Genomic DNA, 16926 nt, shown 5'->3' on the forward strand with positions numbered 1-16926 from the left:
TTCAGCTGCTCTTGACCGGCACCCCTGGGTCCTTTGGGCCCACGCAGCTCCCCCACCACAAATTTGCCCCTTTGACTTCAAAGACAGCACCCACAATTTTAAATTGTCATTCTAGTTGTACAGCCACATCTTCTTAGGAAATGTCCTGATATTTGATAGGAATAAAATTCTAAGTCTCTTAGGAACAGGGATATTTCCGCAGATAAGCACATCCCGAGGCTGGTGCAGGAAAAGAGAATTCCTCGGAAGGAGGAAGAATGTTAGAACGAGGAGTGCAAGGCATCTGCAGGCCTAGAAGGGGGGACGGAGTCCTTGGGAGGAAGTGGAGTGGTCGTTGCTGCAGTCATCCTTCAGAATATGAAACTGGCTATGAACTCGAGTAAAACCAGCCTTTGGTTTTGACCGTGTGGTTTCACAAGTGGACATCCAAACCAGTCCAGTTGAAGAGCTCTGCATGTGGCTGACAGCAGCTTCCTAAGGGCTTGCAGTTGAAAAGGGATCTCTGGGCACTCTCTGCCAGCCACCTTCCTGACACAAACTCGTTTCTTGTCTCAGATTTACACAGACTCTGTCACTGAACCTGCTGCAGCAGCAGCGGCGCCGTCCCAAGGAGCCTTTGCTCCCCAGCTGGAGAAGTGGAGCCGGGGCACTTGGTTCACCTCCCGCGCTGACCCAGCTGCTGCTCAGCAACAGGAGATCAACGATGCCTCCCTGGAGCAACAGAGTACGTCTGGTGGCTTTCTTACCTGAGGGACAGTGTCGTGTGCACGTGTCAGCACAGCTGTACCAGATGGTCCTCCTCAGTTTGGTGTCACAGGGACATTTAGGACTCCCTGCAGGAAGTGCAGGCAGTGCTCTGAGGCAGCGAGAGAGCGCTCTGGGTGTTCCTGCTACCTCTGAGGGCAGCTTGGACTGGCTGGAGCTTGCCTGGGCTTCTCTCTGTGCCAAAGGCAGAAGCAGGGATTGCTCCTGGATCAGCAGAAGGCTGCGACTGCTTGAGTCCTAGCCGTTGTCACAACCCCTGCTCAGATCAGTCTCTAGGAGAAGACATCAAGCCCTTTGTGATTCTGCAGCACATGGCATTTATTCTGCTTCTTGCCCGTAACAGCTGCCAGTGCTGTGCTCTCAGATAAGACCTGGTAGGGTTGAGAACAGAGCCTAGTTGATGCTGTGTCTGCCATCACGTCTTGGGACAAAAAGGCTCGCTCTGGCTTCTTCCCATCAGTGCCTGTCAGTGCTCATGTTTGGGCTTTGCCAGCCTTGTTGTGGTAGCTGCCCTGGCCCTGAGGGCTGGTGGGACTGCAGAGGCTGGAGCCTTCCTTAGCCGGGAGAGTCCCGACGCCGCCCAGCCGCTGCAGCGCGGAGCTGCCTGAGCCAGCAGCCCCTTGTCTGGGCCGGCTTCTGCGTCGCATGGCCTGGGCCCACGAGAGGGTCAGCATCTCCTCTGGGCAGCTGTCTGTGTCACACTGGCACCTGAGGAGCACTGCTGTCCTCTCTGCCCTTGCCTGCCGTGCCGAGTTGGGAAGATGGGGACGTGTGTGGTGCCGAGAGGGCGAGTCCAATGGGAGTGACTGATGCCTGCTGTCAGGGTGAAGAGAAGCAGTGTGGTTCTTCACGTGGGGTACAGGCAAGGGCATCTTTGAACTCACCCTGCTCATAAAGAGTGAGGGTCCTGGTCCTGAAAGCCCCATTGGGATTGGTTAGAGCATGAGCTGCTCTGGTTTACAAACACAGAGGCATTCTTCTGGCAAACTGCTGCAAGGTGGAGAAGATGGGAACACTTGGCAATATTCCTCCTGTTCTGAACTTGGCATCTGTTCAGAGGAATTGATTCTAGATATCAAGGTGCATTTAATCTTAGCAAGTAGGAAACCTTTTGTTGAATCTCACAGTGTTTGTTCCCAAGAAAAGAAAGGCTCCCTTATTTCAAGCTCTCCTTAATGTTTTTAGATGACAAACTTACTTGCCTTGGTAGCTGTTCTCTTCTAGTCTCTGTCTTCTCTGAATGTATCTCCCTGTACTTCCCTGTGTATCTGCTCTCAAGAGCTCTCTCTCTTCAAAGGACTCTAGAAAATGAGTCTCTGTGCCAGCCACTTGTGCTGCGGAGCTGCCTGTCTTCTTGTTGTTCCTGTTCCTATTATTGTTCTTGTTGTCAGCCAGCTGACCACAAAGGGCTCAGAGCTCCAGACAGTGGGGCTGCCTTTTGTATCTCCTGGAAGCTGGGATCTCTGCTTTAAAGTGAGCATCTTGCATTTTGTTTCCCTCAGGGAGAATGGTGAAGATGGAAAATCCCATTATAAAATACATTGAACTGGAAAATATTGGCAGTGCATGAGTCCAACCAATGTTATTTTTACAAAACTATGCAGCAGGTGTCCTGCTGGTGGAATATCCATCAAGTGTGAAGTCAGACAAGCTGCAAACATATTCAGACGCTGGGGTTACATTGTCAGTGCTGATCAGAATTTGTAAGTGTGGTCAGAAGGCATTGCCAAAGACATGTCCATGCTTCCAGTGTCCTGCAGGTCTTAGGCATTTACAGCAGAGATCTCTGTGGGCTGGCTTTCACTGCAAGATCTAAATGGCTTCTCCTTTCATTGCTACTATTTTGTTTCTAGGACTTTTGGAGATGTTTGTAGAGCACTCGACACTGCCACAGGAGGAGAGGTAAATGTCAACAGCTGCCACAGACTCTGCTGCACTCAAAGGCTCTCCCCTGTGTTTTGGTAAGCTGGGGCTGGAGCTTTGCATAGAGCTGTGCTGAAAAGGCACAAGAAGCACAGACTGGTGCCAGTGTGCAAATTGCAGCTGGGACAGTCTTTGTCCTTCTCAGCTGCCAGAAGGAAGGCAAGGAGGGCAGCAGTTCCTTTCACAGAAGGACGCGCTCACTCGCTCTCCATTGCTAAAACAAAGGTGGTGCCTTTGAGCATCTCACTGCTCTTTGGGGCTACGGCTTCAGAATTCTCACTTCTGGTTGCCAGCAAATGCATCTGAAAGTTACTGGTAGTTCCTTAGCCACCTGCAGTGCTGCACTGGGGAACTGCACGTAGGGAGAGATCTGCACGGTGTCCCTAAAAGCCCTAAGCCCTGCCCATAGCCCAAGATGTATCCACAGAGTATTAAGGCAGGGATTACTTCTTCTGAATCCCATACAAAGCAGCAGGGAGTGTGCTCAGAGCTTTGTGGGTGATAGTTGAGAGATCACTGTTACCAAATGGTCAAGGCAAAACCTCAGTGGCCACGTGTCCTGTAACTGGCCCCAAGGAGCAGAGAAATGGTCTGTTGGAACTCTGTTCCCATTCCGATGTCTAATCACAAGGCAGTTTGGCACAGTTTGGCAGTGTTATTCCAAAAGCACTCACTCCATGTGAGAAGTTGTTCTCACGCCACCAGCTTTTAATGTTATTGATTTTCAACATCATTTTAGGTGGCCATAAAGAAAATAAATCTTCAAGGACTGATCAGGAAGGAAGTAACCTTTCATGAACTCATGGTCATGAAAATGAATAAGCACCCAAAGATTGTGAATTATTTAAAGAGGTGAGTGGTTGTTGTTTTATCCCAGTGATGTTTGTTTACATACTGCAAGCATGCAAAGTTAAAAACCCACTTTGGTCACTGGCAGCAAATAGAGCTGGTAATTATTGGTTAATTATTATTTCTCTACTTCTCTCCAGTGGATGGGAAGAGAGTGCATTTTGTCTGCATTAAACAACCCTGGGAAATGCAGTTTGAAAATTTTTCAAAAACCTGGATCAGCCCTATCTTACTAATTCAATACTCTGCAAGTTCACTGCCTCCACATTGTTTTGAGGCTTGAGTTTTTCAAATTTTTCTCAGCACCTTTTAAGTTCTGATAAACCATCCTAGAGAGGATTTCCCTTGGATTCTTGTCCCTTTTCCATTGCTGTGCATGCCAGGAAGATAAGGTGTTTATTTCCAGAAATAGCACGTGTGACAGGTTTTTTATCTAGGCTGTTACTAAACCGCACTTTTCACTTGCTGGCCATCTAAGACATCTCCTTTTTCACAGCTGTACCTTTCTCCTTGAGACTGCACAGATTGCAAACAAGGCACAGCTGAGAGGGAATGTCTATTCCTTTTATTCTGTCCTTGTCACAAAGGCACCCGGAAACAACCCTTGTTGTTTTCTAACAGCAATGTTGTTGTTTTCAAACAAGCACGTTCATCTCCACCCCTTGTTTCCTTCTTTCAACTACCTTGTTGTCCTGGTTTAGGACAAATTAGGGGAAAACATCTCCAAAGGAGCCCCTTATACGAAACCAAACCCTCCGCAACTTCCCTCCACCACCGGGTTTGGGAGGAATTTCTTCAGAGGGGAAGTGGAAAAAACTTGTTTATTAAGGAACAAAAAAAAACACTCCCCAGCACAAGAGAAATAGCCCAAGATGACCACAGATGTTTTCACCAGTCCAAGGGGGTTGAGCTGTATCTCTCTTCGCCGCAGAGGGTATGAAGCTTCTTTCGCAGACCCCGGGGGAGCTCCTGCCTGGAGTAGGTCCGATATCTTTGGGGGGGGGGGGGGGGGGAAGGGAACAACGGAAACCGGGGAAAAAGGGAAAAAAATGGCACAAAAAAGCAAGCAAGCGAAAAGCAAAGGAAAAAAAGAAAGGAAAACAGAGCTAGCAAAGCAGGCAGCCAGCAGCGAGCAAAAGCAGCAAGCACAAGCCAAGCAGCAAGCCAGCAGCGAGCCGGGGGTGGGGGAAGGAAGACAAAACAAACTGAGAACAGGGAACAGAAATCACGATTGGGATAATAAGCATGAAAATGTCCTGTCCCCACGACACTTGTAGAAGAGCAGCTCTGGCTGGTCATGGAGTACATGGATGGAGGCACTCTGAGCAATGTCATCAGCGAGACTCACATGTCTGAAAGAGAGATGGCAACCATCAGTCGGGAGGTCAGCAATCCCACCTGTGCTGCCCAGGGCTTGGGCAGGATTGTCTGGGAAACAGGGCTCCGACCTGGAGTGATTTCATGTGCCAAGCTTTGTTTCTGTGTTGCTGGTATGCTATGGGCAAGCAAAAGCATCTCAAGTGAAATGCTTGCCAGTGGCCCTGCACTCATTGTACTCTGTTCCTGTACTCTTACATTCTGCTGTTGTATTGTCATTCTCTCTTGTGTATTTGTATTTGCTGCTCTCCACCTTGCCTCTCTAAACATTTGCCTCGAGCCTGTCTGCACTGCATTCCTTGCCTGTAAAAGCAAAGGTGCTGGTGGCAGCATTTGAAACTAATGGCAAAGAAAAAGAGACTCATTTCACACAGTCCTTAGCTGAAAAGGACAGTAGTCACACAACACAGTGCTTGCTTCAGGAAGCTGACTGATATGATACTTCCAAGCCTGTGCTGAGGCCAGCAATAAAACTTGTGTCATGCAGCCTCCCACCCCATAGTGATCCCTTCACACCAAAGGGAGGGACTTTTTCTTTCTTGGCAAACCCTAGTTTGGAGAGAGCACATCCACAGCAGCAGCAGCCATGCTGGCTGGTTTGCAGGGGACAGTCTACAACAACAGCAGGTGCTGTTGCTCTTTCAAAAGCTGACATGCCTTTCCTTAGAAAGGTCCTGCTCTGCAAGTGGTGGAGCAGCAAGCTCTTCCTCACAATGGCACTCTGTTCTGCCATTACTCGCCATTCCTCTGCAGAGGCAATCTTTTAGAGCTCTTTCCTTTCTTGTGTGGTGAAATCACATCACTAATTTTTGCCCTCCTGTTTCTGTTTTCTCTCTCAAGGCCTGGATTTTCTTCACTCAAACCACATAATCCATCGAGATGTGAAGAGCAGCAACATCCTTCTCAGAACCGACGGCTCTGTCAAGCTGGGTCAGTGTATTCTTGGTCAGGTGCAGCATTCCAGGGATGTGGGCTGTGGGGCTGCTTTGAGTGACTGCCAGCTCCCCAAAAATGGTGCTGGTGGCAGTGCAGGGCCCCCCAGTGTGAGCTGATGACACAATTGCAACGTGCACAGAGGTATAAGGAACCACGAGAATTCAAGAGTGGCATTGCTCTGTGTGTGTCTCTTCCAGAGGGAGGGAGCTACAATGTAAAGCTTCAGGGGAATGAAGGCCACTGCTGTGAGCAGCCTTAAAACACCTGGGTTTTTTTGGAAGTGGTCAATACCATACTTCCTTGGCTAAAGCCCCAAGGAAACCAAGTGTGGACAGTTCTCCAGGAGACTCAACAGCACATTCTTAGACTGAGAGTGGGGAATTCTTTTGCTTGATTTCCTAACTTGAGCTGGCTTTCATGGTATGTTTTTTTCTCCACAGCTGACTCTGGCCTCTTTGCTCAGCTCACCCCTGAGCAGAGTCGACGGAGCTCAGTGGCCAGCATTTCTGGGTGGATGGCGCCTGAAGTGGTGACAGGTCAACCATGTGGCCCCAAAGTGGACATATGGTCTCTTGGAATCGTGGGCATCGAAATGGTGGAAGGAGAAGTTCCTTACTGGAATGAAACTCCTGTTTCGGTAAGGTGCAAATACTCACTGATCCTGCTTGTCTTTCTCACCTGTCCCATGGTCAGTGTGCCATTGGACAAAATCCCATTGCCATCTGCTGGCACCACTTCCACCAAGGTCCCCTTCTGAAAATGTCCCTGCAGCACATCAGCATCTGCTGTCGATTTGGTTGCATCAGAAGGGAAGAGGAAGGTAACCAGTTCAGAAACCTAACCAGTTCAGAAACCTGCCATTTTGGCCTCCAGCCATGCCTGACATTTTTCACTTGCTTTTTGAACAATGTTGGAGCTCTGTCTCTGAAGAAAAGGCATTTTGCAGTGGAATGGTTGGATGTGTGATAAATATCCTTCAAAATGGAGATTGAATCTTCCTAGTTTCAATTTTATAGAAAAAGAAAAAAGAAAAAAAAGAGAATGGAAAAGGAAGAGGAAGAGAAAAGGGAAAAGAAAAAAAGAAAAAGTGAGAGAAAAAGGGAGAGGAAGAGGAAAATGAAGAGAAAATAAAAAGAAAAAAAAAGGAAAAAAGAAAAAGGAAAAAAAGAAAGAAAAAAAGAAAAAGAATAAAAAGAAAAAGGAGGAAAAACCACCAAAGCAATGACCAAGCAAGTTCTGCTTGCTTTTCCCTTCATTTACCACAGCACATCAATTTTCCTCCAAACTGTAGCATCTTTTCCCAATCCTGTGGGTCTTCAAAACTTTCAGGCTTTCAAATCATCTGTACATTGTTCAGTCTTGCGTGTGGGTGGCCTGGATAAGTTTAGGATGTGTTTTTCTCCGACTGCAGTTAGAATTGTACACTAAACTCTTGGCTGTTTCTGGGTACTTTAACAAGTTGATGAGCTTGCAGCCAGGTGCCCGGGGCTGGGATCCAACGTGGGCGGTTGACGCCGGTGCTGTGTTCCTTTACCACAGGAGCAGGGCCACCCCTGGCTTGCACAGCTCTAAGGACAGTGAGGACTCCAGCTCCCCACCATGTCCAGTGGCTGAGCTCAGCTGCAGAGAGACAGGATAAAACCCTCTTTGTGACCTTTGGGGCTGTGGGAAAAGTGAAGGAATTTTTCCTCTGGGTTGAAGAAGAAAGTAACAAAGTCTCTTTGGTCACCATCTATTTCAGTGCCACCAGCACAGAGCTGTCACTATTGTGGTGGGCATTTTGATGGAGACTCCCAGGCCTCCTTCCATTGTTATTTCTGTCTATTTTAGATGGATTCTGCATCTGCATTTTTTTCAAGAGGAGAAAAAAACAAAAAACAAAAACAAAAAAAAAAAACCTTGATGATTTTTGTTTCATGGAAGCTGTGCTAAAGGGACCAACAAGCACAGCAAAGATTCCTTTCATGTAATAATCCTTGGAAATAGTATGGATAGAACAAACTCCCCCTTCCAAATAGCCTGTCAGGCTGGTGCAAATCCTCAGAGAAGCAAAACGTGCTTTTGCTGATGTAGTTCCCACTAACTGGGTCAGTCAATGAAATCAGCTGCCAAGGCAAGATCTGCTGAATGCTGGAAAAGCTGTGGCTGCATCGGGGTTTGGGTTTTTGGTTGGAAAAGAAAGTCATCTCTGGGTCTCTGCCAGGGCAGAAACTGCCCTGCAGAGTGGAGCTTAAACAATGGGATCTGGGAGAGCAGCTACAGATGGGAAAGAAGCAGCTGGAGCCTTTTTCCTTTTTCCTTTCTCCCCAGCCTCAACTCCTGATAGCCATACGAGGGACACCAATGCTGCAGCAGCCCAACTGATTCTCACCTTGCCTGCGTGACTTCCTGAGCTGCTGCCTGCAGACAGACGCGGCACGGCGCTGGTCTGCCAAGAAGCTCCTGCAGGTAAAATGCAAAGGGGCTGCAGGTGAAAGAGTGTCTGAGGGATGGGCTCCTCCTCCACTGAGGTCCAAGGCATCAGATGAGCCCCCGTTCCTCCTCACCTCCACTCTTGGTGCTGTTCAAATGAAAACGGTGAGGAATTCTAGTCTGGGCTGGGCTGGGCTGGCAGGGCCCTGTGAAGGTCATCTGGTCCAAGTGTCCTGCAAAGAGCAGGGAGAGATCAGGTTGTTCAGAGCCCCTTCCCACTTGACCTGGAATGTTTGCCCTATCCCTACCCAGGATGGGGCACCTACCAGCTCTAAGGACAACCTGTGCCAGTGTGGCACCATGCTCCAAGTAAACAAGTTCTTCCTTAGATCTAATCTGACTCAATCCCCATTTTATATTATAAATATTATCCCACGTCCTATTGCAACGGAGCCTGTTAAAAAAGGTATTTCCTACTTCCTGAGAATCCCCTTTGAAGTACTGGAACTCAGCAATGAAGTCTCCGTGGGGCCAGTTCTCCTCCAGGCTGAATAGCTCCAGGTCTCTCAGCCTGTCCTCAGAGGAGAGGTGCTCTGTCCTCTGTTTCTGTCACCCTGTTTTGTAATTTGGTGGGGTGTTCCGTTTTATCGAATGGCAAAAGAACTGAAGTAGAGCAATGCAAGGTACACAGTCATGAAATGGTGGTGGAGGAACCCAAGGAAGCCAGTCCTGGCAGAGCAGTCTGGAGAGATTTGGCTGTGGGCAGGAGGGGCTGTGGGGGGCTCACTGTGAGCCTCTGAGGGGCCCTGGTTTCTGCCCCCCACCCCACCCTTAGAGGTTTCTGGCACGCAGACAGGGGCAGCTGAGAGGGACTTGTCCCAGCCCCATCTGCTGCCTGGCACGCTCAGGCAGAGGGGAACTGGCCCAGGCTTACTGCCAGGCTGTGTGGCAGAGAGGGAACTGCAGCAGCCAGCGCCACTCAGCTGGCCCTGCTGGGAAGGAAGGTGCCATCCAGCACAGGAGGGGCAGGGCATGGAAAGGTAGACACTGCTCTGTCTCCCTGTGGAAATTAGCACGGTGCCTGTCTCTCAAAGACAGGGACCTATGTGGGTCATTGGAGTTTCCTGAAAGGAAGAAACCCCAGGGACAGAAAGCACCATTTCTAGAGCACTGGCAGGGCAAAAATCCCAGCTAGATGGAGAAACCAGAATAAAGGGATAAGTGGGATTCTGGGCCAGGTTTGCCTGTGATGGCAAGGTCCTGCACATAAAAGATGGAGGTGCAGATGGTCCCATTGGTCCTCTTTCTGCATCTTTCTAGGAGCCAGAGGAATCCTCTGAAATACTGAGCTTGGAAAGTCACGGTTCATTGGTTTTTGTTGTTGTTTTTTTTTCTTTGGGCAGCATCCATTTGTAACACTTGCTGAGCCTGCGTCCTGCCTGGTGCCACTGATTGTTTCAGTGAAGAAGAGGAAGGAGACAAGAATGTGATAATCACATCAGGACCATTACCATTGACTTAGAGTAGGATTGTAGGTTAGAGTTAGGGTTAGGGTTATGATTAGAGTTAGGGTTAGGGTTAGGGTTAGGGTAAAGTTAGGGTAGGATTGTCTAATCGGACTTGGAACAGTAGGATTGGAAATGAATAAAGTTTCTGAAACCACACCTCACCTTGAAGATTCCCTTCTTTCTCACTCTGTGAATACTCTCGAGATTTTCTTATGAATTGTCAGTTGTTTCCAAAAGGTGGAAAGTGATGTGGTAAATAACAGGGCCAGGAGACCTTGTGCTCCTTTCTTGATTTAGGCCTTTATTTAAAGAAGCAGCCTAAGGGGGCCGGGGTACGGGGTTCGCGCCGCCGCCGCTACTCCCTGGTGAGTCGACGTCCCAGAGGAGGGGTAGACGATCCTGTCAATTATGGCAGGGTCAGAGTCTCCACCCTCGGAGGATACGTCCAGAGACTCGATTATGGCTCGTTGGTCTAAGGTGGTGACTCGGTTCGGACCTCTCTCAGGTTACGACGACCAGCTTTAGGGATGTTGAAAGCCTTTTCTCCTCCTTTGAGACTTTCCTGTCCTGGGGATGTGGATTGTCGAACAGGTCCCACTTTGGTTTGTGATTTAGATCCATGTTTAGTCCTCTGCTGGGGTCCGGTACTCAATATGCAGCCCGCGCAAGGCCTCCTGGGAATCCGGAAGTCGTCTCAGGGAGCAGCGGCTAACTTGCCCGACGCCGTGGAGGGGACAAGGAGGGTTCAGTTTACCAGGAACAGGGGTACCAAAACTAGAAGAATACAACTGGAGCAAGGACCGGGGATAAGGACAGATGCATCGGGTAAGGAGAATACAAACAGGGGTGGAACCAGTGAATACATTCAAGCGAACTTTCGAACTACGAAATAAACAGACAAGAGGTTAACACACAAACCAACTGTTAAATCTTAGATTTATTCATAACAGTGACACTTATGGAGTCTTTGGCACAGTGTGGAAGTGGGGAAGGCTCTTCATTCATCTTCTCCAGACCACACTGCCTTTGGAATACGGCCCACTGGTCTGTTTTTGCCCAGCTGTGGTACTTCTATCTGAGGCAGAAAGGGCAATGACATTTGCAGGAAAAACCAAAGGGGGAGTGGGGAAGCCAAACCATCCTGTGCTGATGCAGGCCTTCAGCTGTGACTCCAGAGCACTTGGGCGCTTGCCACTTGGATTTGTATGCCTAAGTGCAATGTCTTTGGCTGGAGGAGAGCCTTGCTCAGCTGAGAAAGCAGCAAGATCAGAGGGGGTGCTCTGAAAGGTCTCCTGCGGTGCAGAGCTGTCAGCGACTGTGAGGTGAGAGCGGGCCCGGCCTTGCCCGGGCTGGAGCCGCAGCAGAGCCCCGGCAGAGCCCGGAGCAGCCTGAGCCTCGGCAGAGGCAGGCTGCCAGGAGGCCCTTGTAGCTGCAGGAGGCAGCAGCCCGGCCCTGCGTGCCTCTTCCTGGCCCCGGGTGCATCCTCCGCTCTCAGAGGCCAAGCGGCAGCTGGCTGCTGCCGAGGGGAAGCGGAGCCCTGCTGGGCACAGCCCAGCCCGGAGGCATTGGCCGTCTGGAGTCTGCCCCGGGCCAGAGAAAGGGGAAGGGCAGCCCAGGGCCGGTGGCCTGGCTGAGCATTCCTACTCTTCTGCCGGCTGCCCTGTGACTCCTGGGAAAGGTTAGCAATATGTGCAGCACTCTGGGCACCGGGGGAGGGAGCCGGGCTGCTGGGCAGGCTGGAGCCCAGGGCAGCGTCCTTCAGGCACGGCACTTCTGCCAGGGGAGCCGAGGCCAGCGGGAGGCAGTGACAGCTTGTCAGCTCCCGTCTGCAGGAGCCGGTGCCTCACACAGCTCTGGGAGGAAGCGCCTGCAGTCCTGCAGTTCTGCACTGAGCCAGAGCAAAGGTGGGAAATGCAGAGTGTTTTGCAGAAATACTCAGGGCCAGCAGGCCAGCCTGCTTTGTGCTGTCTGGCACACCGCAAGCGCTGTGCAACGCAGCTCTGAGCTGCTGGGAGAGAGGGAATTGGGGACGTGCCTGAGGGTTTTGCTTGAGTAGTCAACTGATTGGGAAGAGAGCAGAATAATTGCAGTTGGCAATCTGTGTTTTCTTCATTAATTTCTGAAAGAAAGTCACAATGTGTTGTGGGTATTGTCAAAGAAAAGCCTTATAAAAAAAATCAGGCTTTGCTCTGCTAAAAATGACCAGCTGGCCTGTTATGTCTTCTACATACAGCTAGCTAACTTCCCATGTGAAAAATCATAAAAATGACTGCAGTTATTACAGTTTGCATCTGGAATAAACAAGAAATCTGTCCCATGAGAGTCCACAAAGGAAAAATGTAAACACCTGAGTAAAAGAGAGAGTCTTAGCACTTCCACACAAAAACACCTTCTCAGCAATGAATTGTGTGGCAAGAAAACAAGCAGGCAATTGGAGTTGAACATGAGGTCTGTGAGAATGGTATATAAATGAGTTATGTGAATAAAGAGTTGGCTTTCCCTGCACGAAGAAACTGAATCCCGTCTACTTGATTGACACAGCAATGTGGCTTCACTCAGCAAGAGCAGTCGCAGGGTGTATTGATGAAAGGCTTGTGTTTGATTCCCAGAATGGGAAGGAGAGGCGCTAAGTGTAACAAATAGGGCTTAGTCTTGTGAATTCCTTTAGCTTTAACAGGCAGCACTGAACCCTGTATTGCACCATTGCCGTGCTTAATGTGTGCAAGTGGCTGTTTTAGCCTTGAGAATAAAGAGAGCGGTCCTGCTAAGAAGGTAGCTGGAATGCATTCAAAGGGAAGGAAGTGTTTTTAGGAGGCTCTTGACCAGCAATGGAGAATTTGAGGAATGGAATATTTCCCAAACGCCTGAGTCAGGAACTGGAGTCGTGTCCAAGGCCCTGCCATATTTGATCCATCTTTGAGCAGGTTGACAAGACAATGAAGAAAAGTGTATTGTTTAATGGATGGTGTTTTGGACAAATTCAACTGGGGAGGCCAGTTATAGATAAATCAATTAAGAAGAATTTATTAAGCAAGTGGTAATGAGCAAAAGACAGCGCTGGGTGGACCGAGAGTCTCTGCTCTACCACGGCGTGCCCTCCCCCCTTGCCCTTTTTGTTTTTATAGTCCATTTTTTTTTTCTTCTTTCCAGTTGATGTATTTTCTCTCAATGCACTCTGTGCCTGTGCAATTGGTTGCTAGGGGGTCTTTTTTTTCTGCCCTTGGTGGTCGTAGGGATGAAGGCTCCTCATCTTCCTTGCAGATTGTCCTTGGCCTAAAAGTTAACTTGCATATAATTAGTTACACAGTCTTCTATGCTACTTGCATCTGCACAATTCTTAAGCAGGATACTTGCTGTTCCCTCAGCCCACCCCCCCTCTCCTTCTCCTCCCACATCTTGAAATTCCGTACTCAGTTCAAATTCTTATCTCCTTCAATGCTCGTTTTGATGAAGGAAGACCTTTTTATTTATTACAGGTGGGAACATGATCCTTGAAAGAGAAACAATGTATTGGTCAATGGGTGGGCAGTTAAGGTTTGAAAGGGGAACAATGCATAAGGGAGCTGTTGTTGGCATGGGGTCGGTATCGTGAGCCACCGCGGCTTCATCTCACGCGCCGGCCATGTGTGAGCTGATGCTGTAACTGGGAAAATTCCGCTCCTGCGCAGGAGATATAAGGCCTGGTTCTGGGCTGGAGGGGTGAGAAGGACGAGATGCACACCCTTTTGATCCAGGGGAGGTCTTGGAAGTGCACTGCCTACCTGCCCCCCCCACACCAAGCACCACGCTCCATCTTCCTCTCCTGCTCAGCGGATTTTTGGGAATCCAGGGGTTGGTATGTATTATTTGACACTGGAACTAATGGAATAAATTTGCTTTGCAAGCCCAGTTGTGTCTTAGATTATTTTGTGCATGAGTCTCCTCCTGAACCTGTGGCAATGACCACCAGGGACCTACAGGATACTCCTACCCTCCTGTCAATCAATTCTGAGAAATGATTTAAATATGTCAAAGAATTTGGAGTAATGTTTAGCCTGTGAGTTTCAGCAAAGTATTGACTCTGTCTTAGTTGCATGGATACAAACTAGTAAGTGAGATTGCTGGGTGTGCAGGTCTTAGGGAAGTGATTCCCTATGCACCGAGTACTGAAATAAACAAATGCCTCCTTTCTAAGCCTGAGCTGGCAGCAGGGATCAGGCCCTGCTTGGTAACTTTCATTTTGGCAACTTCTGTGAGCAGGTAAGAAAGGTCAAAATGAAACCTTTTCCAGCTATTCCCCTCTGCTTCATCTTTTTAGGCACCAGAACTCTGTGCCACAGGTGGCCTGGCTGTGTGCAGAGCAATGCAGCCCCCACAAACCCCTTGATTTCCCCACAAGTTGCCATGCCTTGTTTCCAGGTGTGCCCAGCTCTGCCAGGAGAAAGAGCCCGCAGCGCAGTGGGCACCGTGCCCTGCCCAGCCAGGGCTCTCTGGCACAGAGCAGCAGCAGCAGCTCCAGCGCCTTTCAACCCACTCCTGCCTTGGCTTCTCCTGGGACACAGAAGCCTCTGGAAATCAGCATCGCCAGTCGCATTCCAGCTTGGAGCAGCTCCTGCGGGCAGGCAGATGCTGCCAGTTTGACTGCTCCCAAAGGGGAATAAAGGCAGAGATGTACATGCTCAGGAGCCCTGGGCATATCCAGGAAACGTGTAAATATGTGGGAGATTTGTGAGGAATTATTTCAGCTGTTATGCCAACAGTGCTTTCTCTCCTGGTTCTGTGTGTTCTAGATGAGTAATGTAACAGTTGGCTCTCCCAATTAAGAGGTAGATAGTATGTGGATGTTACAATGTATAGTGATGTTATTGTAATATATCCTCCCATAGTCTTATTTGCCCTCCCCCTTGTAACAGCCTTGGTAGTCAGGGCTTTTGGGGAGGGCCGGCTTGTGACCAGGAGGCGCGGTGTAACAACACCTGACCTCCAATCAAGATGTAAGAAAGTAATCTCCACCAGTGGACAGCAGAGAAAGAGTTGACTGATAAAACTTTGGAGGGGCTAAGGGTATAAAAGGCAGAGCATCTGTTTTGTAGATGAGCTGCTCGTAATGGTCATAGAGACTCCCAGTGCTGCAATTTTTCCTTATTCAGTCCTTTGTTAAGGTTTATTAAACCTTTAACATTTTAAAAGTGAGGGTAATTTCTCAGATGTGCAGTGCTTTGGGCTATTCTCTTGGTCAGCTTTCCTTTGCTTGGGTCCCATCTGAGTGCTTTGCTGGGGTACAGGCTGTAGGTACTTGGTGCGCTCTTGGAGTTACTCTTGGATCCCTTGAACAGCAGGGTTTGGCCCACAAAGGGAATTTGTGCTACTTTGTGACAGAGGAGAACTCCCCAGGCTATTTTGCGTTTGCTGTACAGATGGTTGGTTATTGCTTTGCATCAATTCACAGGCCAATATAGAGGGTTTGCATTGTGATGTCAGGGCATGGTTGCCATGCGGTCATGGTGACATCAGAAGGTTGCTGTGGTGCACAGAAGGCCTCAGCGTCAGAGCAGCCCTAGGCCTTGCTCAGTGCAGGATGCTCAGTGCATCCTCCTGGTTGAGGCACGTGTCAGTGGGCAGCTGCACACTGACAAGAGCCTTGTTTTTTCTCGTGTTGGAGTGAATCTGCGCAGCAGTGCTACAATGATTGAGCAATTTGCTGCTGCATTTGTCACTGTTTACGGCGTTTCTTATTCTGCCTATTACCTGACTAACCTGGCACGTAAGTAGAGGTTTTCCCTGGGTGTAACCAAACCTGGCTTTTGTATGTCTTCCTGCTCTTAGTGACCGAGTTATTTTGAAACAGAAGGAGCATTAGGGTGCCACTGGTTTGGGAAAGCTCCTGTCAAGAGGTTCAACTAAAAAGGGGGTGTCTGTAGGCACAGGGGCAGCATTTGCAAGGGAACCTGCAGGGGTTCTGGTCCCTCCACAGGAGAATCTGAGGCAGCAGAGTCTGTCATTTCCTCAGATTGCTGGGACAAGCAAGACAGCTTTGAAAATGTAAACTGGAGAACTCCTTGGAAGGCCTTCTAAAAACTCTGCAGTTGTTCCCAGAATTCAGGGAAAGCTTCTTTCTTTCTACATTTTGTCATGAAAGGATTTGACTGCCTAACTTGACCCTTGTCTGAGTGCTAAAATAGTGATTCCCTTTGCAATGAAATGCTAACTCCAAAGCGGTGACTATCTGCTCCTGAACCCTGGAGCTGCTGCTGTGCTGCGTCACAATAGAGCTGCCACAGCTCAGTGGAATTTTGGGGAAGCTTTTCTGGGCAACTGTTTCCAGCAAGTTAATGAGAATTAGTGCATACAACTGATTAAAAAAAAAAAAAACAACGTACTGGAAGGAGAGGATTTTAAAAGATGTGTTATGTGTTTGGTAGAACAGGAGCATTGAGTGTGAAAGAACAATTTGCATATTCTTGATCATGTTTATATTAATTTACTGGCTAAACAGGCCAAAGTGTAGGCACGACCAAGAATATGGTCCTGATCTCTTGCTGGTTGTGTGAATGAACTGTGTCTCCTGGAGGGATGTTGTGAAGCGGAAAATACTCTCTGTTTGCGATTCTTGTTCTGTAGGATTCACCAGCCCAGGCAGTTTTGTGACAGCATCTGCTTCATTTTCCCTTGCCCACTACAGGTCACCTGAAGCATGTATTCAGCGGTGCTGATGCTAAGGTGAGTGAGCAAGGAACATTTCATGTTGGTGGTGTTTAGGTATTGTAGAGTACGCTGTGAGCTTAGCCAGAACAAGTAGACTGTTCAGGGCCAGCCATGCAGACCAAAAGAAAATCCATTTTCATTCCTTCAACAACAAACACCAAGGCAAATCTGGATATTTCCTAATTTCCAACTCAGAGCCTTGAAGTCTTACAAACTAAGATTTGCAGAGAGAATATAGTTTGCTAACACCAAACACGGATGAACAACTAATAAACATCAATTTCCTATAAAGTTCAATTAGCCCATTTTCATAAAGCCACAGTGACTTAGACTTTTATTCATATCACACATCAGGAAACTTCCTAAAAAGATGCGGTTGTACAACAAGAAGGACAATTTAAAATTGTGGATATGGTATTTAAAGTCAAAGGGGCAAGTTTGTGGTGGGGGAGCTGCGTGGGCCCAAAGGACC

The 16926-nt window shown here is 48.7% G+C and overlaps 1 long non-coding RNA gene across 2 annotated transcripts; it reads left to right on the forward strand.

Moving 5' to 3' along the window:
- The first annotated feature begins 5786 nt into the window (after window positions 1-5786).
- On the forward strand, window positions 5787-8205 carry LOC128822255 (uncharacterized). 2 transcript variants are annotated; one of them, XR_008441418.1, is made up of 3 exons: window positions 5787-5844; window positions 6291-6487; window positions 8161-8205. It is a non-coding gene; the product is annotated as an uncharacterized LOC128822255 (long non-coding RNA). The 2 variants fall into 2 exon arrangements; XR_008441419.1 differs by lacking the exon at window positions 8161-8205 and adding an exon at window positions 6622-6779.
- Window positions 8206-16926: the final 8721 nt, after the last annotated feature.

This window comes from Vidua macroura, chromosome Z, assembly GCF_024509145.1.
Source record: "Vidua macroura isolate BioBank_ID:100142 chromosome Z, ASM2450914v1, whole genome shotgun sequence".
NCBI lineage: Eukaryota > Metazoa > Chordata > Aves > Passeriformes > Viduidae > Vidua > Vidua macroura.